Here is a 6,032-nt window from a genome sequence, read left to right as displayed (position 1 = left end):
TTTAGATATGCTAGAGATCGGAGCACGCCAACTTAACGATTGGCGACTACACAGACTTCCCGATGTCCTTCCCTTCTGTCAGCCAGGTGTTCCGTTCAACACGCCTATATTTTCGCTTACTACCACGTCATCACTCCCGACTACCGGGTCGATACACTATTTATGAATCTGATAAATATGTTTTCAAATATATGCTTCACAGTGCAAAAATTACAATTCCCATTTAGATTTTTAATTTCTGTTTAAGTATTGTTTAAAAAATTTCACACAATTCAAGAAAATTAACATGCTATCAAGTATACTTATATCATGAACAGTAGAATTTGAGCATCTAATCTTTAACTAAACTAAGCTGAATAGTATAAACAAAGTTGAATTATTAAAAAAAAACATTGAACTTTTATATGAATTTAGTTTTTAAAAACTGAGTTTGTTCGAAATAGGACTTAAACTAAATAATAACTTATAAAGTTGAAAAATGTAATAAAGCAGTAATAGTTTAAGCAATTCATGTCGTTTAAGTAATTTAAAATAGTTCAATTTAATTTATTTCATTTAAATCTTTAATGTAGTTCAATTTAATTTAATTTACTTTTACAATAATTCAAATTCAAATAATTCATTTTATCCATCTCTACTAACGAAGAAAACATCAAAAAAATATTTCTAATTTTAAAACTTAGAAATAAAATTCTGAACATATTGAATGATTGTGTTATATATCCATATTTATTGGAAAAAGTATAACATTTGAGTTTTTATAGTCCCTCAACCGTGGTAGAAAATATATTCTCCAAATCATAGTTGCCTTTTACGGTTGAGGGTAGAATTGAATTTTTCAAAATCCAATCTAAATCTAAATTAATGGATTGAATTTAAAATCTATATCCATTTTAACTAGATCAAATTTAAATGGATTTTTTTAAAATTCATTTAAAGTGGATTAAATCTAGATTCAGTTCATTTTGTTAATTAGATTAAATCTACTTTGTCAATTACATTAAATCCATTTTGATATGGACACAGACTAACTTGACTCGAACCGGACCTAAATCGACTCAACCTGAACACGGACCAACTCAGTTCGACATCAGCTCGGACCTAGACGACTGACATCAGCTTGGGCCCAGACGACACGACATCGGCCCGGGTCCGGACGACTCGACAATGGCTCGGGCCTGGATGATTCCACATCAACCCAAGCCCGTTCGATTCAACATCGGCCCGAGCCCGCACCACTCGACATCGGCTGGGCCTGCTAGGCTTGACATCAGCCCAGGCCCGCTTGGCTCGACATTGGACAGGGCCCAATAGACTCAACATAGACCCAAGCCCTTTCAACTCGACATCGGTCCGGGCCCGTTCAGCTCGACATCGCCCCAGGCCCGGGAGACTCGACATTGACTCGGGCCGGCTCGGCTCGACATCGGCCCGACTCCAATCGACTCGGCATTGGTCTGGGCCCAGACGACTCGACATCTACCCGGATGACTCGAAAATGGCACAGGTCTGAATCATTCGACATCGAACTGGATCCGGGCCCGCTTGGCTCGACATTAACCGGGGTCCAATCGACTCAACATCGACCCAGGCCCGCTCCACTCGACATCGGCTCGAGCCCGGATGACTCGACATCGGCTCAAGCCCGGATGACTCGACATCTCATAATTTCTAAATGTTTATTAATTGTCTCACAAATGAATTAATTTCATTGTTATTTATATTAATCTTAATAAGTGCATTACTTTGTTGTCTTCACTTATGAATAGCGTCTACTACTTTCTTTAATATCAACTAATAACATTTGTAATTAAACTTTATTTTAAAGTTTTGACTTTAATTAATAGTTTTAACTTTCTCGTTTCTAAAAAATAGGTTTTACATATATCTTTATTTAATTTTAGGAGAATTTTTTTTTTGAAAGTTAATTTAATTTAAAAAATAACTAAAAAATAGTTTTTACATATATTTTTATTCAATTAAAAGTTATTGTTTGAAGACAATTGTCGTGATCTTTCATTCACGAAATCTACATTTGAATCCATGTTTTGAAGACTATTCTTTTCTTAAAGGTTTTATAATGTTTCTTTAATAAATTATGACGACGACTCTGGTGTCTTTTTCGTAAATTTATATTATTCAATCATTATCTTGGTTGCTACATAAGAAAAAGTCATCTAAACATAACGAGAGATTCCAACATATCATACACATATCAAGTAAGTTGTATCTCCAACATCACGTATAAGTAAACTTCCACGGTTAAAATGGCAGATGAAGGCAAGATGTCTCATATTATGGAGAATGTGAAGACTCAAGGGATGGTGTCAAGAACAGTCCATCACCTTTTATGATTTGAATGCAAGTGACAATCCTGGGAATGTGATCTGGCAATGCAATTGCATGACGAAAACTGCAACTAATGAATGTGAACAGTGAAGGTCTCACTACGTGCATGACGAAAGTGGGGTTTCCTCGATGAACCCATAAGATACCAAAAGAGGACGAAAAATTGGTGTACAGTTCAATCCATGTTTGTTTCTTAGATATTAAACACCATTGAACCAAAGTAGTGCTCCACCGTCATGTATGCAGAGAATGTGAAGGACCTTTGGTAGGACAACAAGGAGCGTTTTTCTATGGTGAATGGGTCACACAAATATTTGATACATTGTGATACCTTTGGAAACTAGAGCTACACACAAAACATCAATAAAACAATCAGCACAAACATTGAACAGAAATTAAACAAATTATATATCTTAACACGGTTTGACAACTTCAACAATAAAACTACTATTTGTGGCTAAACTTAGTTACAAGACCACAGAAAACAGAATCAAAAGGGAGTTTGAATCATAGTTTCTTAGTTAGTTATATCTTTTGTTTTCATAAGTTATGTATGATTTTAGGGTTTAGAGTTCATTCAAAATGTCTTTCTCAGTTGCATAATTCTGCATGCATATCTATATATACCTTGAATAGCAAAATACAAACTATTTTCATACTATTGTTTAAAATTAAATATTCATATTGATTAGTCTTGTGGTTCACCAGCTATTTATTTCATGGTATAATTATCCAGAGAATGTGATTTTGTACTGTGTACATCAGTAAACCAGTTGGTTATCATTACTAACTTGATTGTTGAACTGTATAGCTTGTCATGATGCTAATCATTGGTACATAACTATTATCCTTCTTTTCTGCCCAAAGATTTTAGGATACAAATTAAGCTTCTTCCTGATTAAATATATCATCAATGATGGTAAAGTAGATGGTTAGAGAAAATTAATATATGTCTTAGTGGTTAGTTGGTTTTGGTTGTTTTTCAGGTAGAACTACTGGTTGACTTATTTTTGTGCTGAAGATGTTTTGTGAGCTGAAGGAGGCCTTTACTGTAAATGAAAACAATTTTTTTTAAAAAATCACAGCCCAGGTCAGATCTATGCGAGTTATAAAGTATCGTATATAGAGTCAATCATATCTGCCACTAGTGTGGCCTCCTTGCCACCCTAGATTTTGTGTCTATCAATATATGCAAAAGAAAACTGCACCAAGATCCTGCAATGCCCCAAACTCTTTCTCCAAACACGCATAATTGTTCATATTTTTTAGCCCTCTTATAAAATCTGCATATATTTATCAGTTGTGCACAGGGACTAATATAAAATCTTAATATAAACTGAAAAGAAGCCCTGCACACGATCATCTCCCAGGTCCCACATTAGCCATGACTCTGACAAGCAACTGCAACTCATACAATAAAATCTCAGCACTTATACTGTTTAAAGCATACCTTTCTCGGCCTTTTGGCTAAGATCAAGTGTAGTATCTGTTCTTATCAGTTTAATATCTGATATGTGGATCATTGATTCACACGATATTAAATTTATTTTTTGAGGGAGAGTGTCCATTACAATAGCTTGCTATTGGGACTCTTAGGCATTGCTCTTGTCTTGCACTTCTGCAAGAGCCTGGTGCATCCCACTCCAAATAAGTTTAGAATGTTTACATATTGGTTTTTTCGTCCTACATATAGTAAATTGATTAATATATGTAAATGGGTTGGATGACGTGATCTATTTAATTTAATTTATTATTTATTGTTAATAAAAAAATATACTCATTTAAATGTTTTCAATGTATTTATTACTATACTCATTTCTTTATACCTACAATGTATTTATTATTATTCTCACAGGCTTTTTTTCAGGTACCTATAATTTCTGTCAAGGATGTTAGATTGCCGAAGTGAGTTACAAGTGGAGACATTATGATGATGGAACACCCCTGTGGCTGCAATACTTATATTAAACTCAATAATCAATGGGTGTAATAATAAAGAAGCGTATAAGTGTTTGGTACATGAGTACATGAGCTTCCTCTGAGGGAGAGCAACCATATGACGGAGGAGCTTCTCTGAGGCTAATAGCAGTGGTGACTGGAGTTTTATCCCAGCTCATTCATTTTTCTGTCTCCACCAACAATCTTACTTTGATTCCAAAACATCTTTCCACAATCCGATTTTCTTTTTTTTTCAACCTCCTCTTCCATCTTCCTAATAAGACTAAATTAAATGTTTGAATCTAATAACATGGTATGCAAAATGGTCTCTCAAGAGATGATTTTACAGGTTCATGGAGAATTCCATGACAGCAAGAAAACTTAAAGAGAAAAAAGGGAGCGAAGGGAAAATGGAAAGAAAAGAAAAAAACAGATTACATGTATTATTCTCCTAAAGGCAAAGGCAGGCAAGGGTGTGGATAGACGGCTTGCTATAAAACAAGAGGTCTACACTGTTTATCAACTAAACAATCTAGTAAGAATAAACGACTTGATGTTTAGATATTTTAAACAAAAAATAGACTAGACGGTCTAACCAATATCATCTACACAAATACTAGATGCTTTAGCAAAAGAGTGACTACATAAGACTATACTAGACAATCTAACATAATAATGCCTATATATAAAAGCAACACCCAAAACAAAGTGAGTGGCTACACTACAAAGTTTAAGATAATTACATCCCACATCCCAAAGAAAATGAAACACAAAGTCTTTATAACTTCACTGACAAGGAATCAGATTGCTGAGCTGGGTTACTCCAGCTTGTGACCCAAGTGGGAGCATTACTGTGATGGAACAACATTGAGGCTTGCTGGGTTGGACTGTGTTTGCAATTTGTTGGCCTGCCCACTCCAAGTTGAGAGTTGAGTCTGGGGACTTTAGTGAAGGCTAAGGTCTCTTGGCTCTTAGAGTGGAGGGCACAGCGTGAGGCTGGTTTCACAGAGCAGCGACCACCTCCCATTCCCAATAGTGGAAGGATCACAGGCTGCTGCATCCATGGTTCACAATGGCCTAGTGAGTCTATTCTGCTTGGACCATCACTTTTTTTTCTAAACATCTTTTTTACAATGAAGTCATCTTGAAATTTTTGCTCCTTCTAACAAACTAATCTTTTGCAGAAGTAAAACGTCTTCAAATTAACTTCAATCTAATTTCAAAATTATAATCTCGATGTGAACTTCCATCATCTTATTGTTTTTAATCTCGAAAGCTTTATGAAACCCGTCAATTTCTCCAGAGACACAATTCAGTGTTTCTAGTCCACTTAAGAATGTCATAATTATCAGGATAAATGTAAGTAAACTAAAAGTGCTCTTTGAAACATTCAAGTAGAACCCATTTACTTTAGTTAGATCTATCCTGATAACTAAGAAATCTTTCATTTGACCTATAAAGTATGAAGTACTAACTTACATCTAAACTTTCTATTATTTCAAAGTGCATCTGCATACTTGGAGGCATATCAGCAAAATAATACCTTGAGAAAACTTTTATTTTTCCCAAACTCTTAGGGACTTCAGATTCAAGCAGATGCAGCATTTTGTCCTTTTCATTCCTTATCCAGTCACGCCGCTTATCACTCCATTTAAGATGGGAACAGGTCATAGTTCTTGAAGGCAGTTAGATAAGAGCGACACAGTTGATGTAGATGCGGGGAAACCCATTGGATCATATGACCT

The 6,032-nt window shown here is 35.2% G+C and overlaps 2 non-coding genes across 2 annotated transcripts; both read left to right on the top strand.

Annotated features, from left to right (window-relative positions):
- The first annotated feature begins 3,795 nt into the window (after positions 1–3,795).
- Positions 3,796–3,991, top strand: LOC150023257 (U2 spliceosomal RNA). Its single transcript, XR_016518035.1, has one exon. It is a non-coding gene; the product is annotated as a U2 spliceosomal RNA (small nuclear RNA).
- Positions 3,992–5,094: 1,103 nt separating this feature from the next.
- LOC150023256 (signal recognition particle RNA) lies at positions 5,095–5,398 on the top strand. Its single transcript, XR_016518002.1, has one exon.
- Positions 5,399–6,032: the final 634 nt, after the last annotated feature.

The sequence above is a fragment of the Phaseolus vulgaris genome, chromosome 11, assembly GCF_051622355.1.
Source record: "Phaseolus vulgaris cultivar YP4 chromosome 11, ASM5162235v1, whole genome shotgun sequence".
NCBI lineage: Eukaryota > Viridiplantae > Streptophyta > Magnoliopsida > Fabales > Fabaceae > Phaseolus > Phaseolus vulgaris.
Note: the sequence above shows the minus strand (reverse complement) of the source record. Positions and strands in the feature narration are given on the sequence as shown.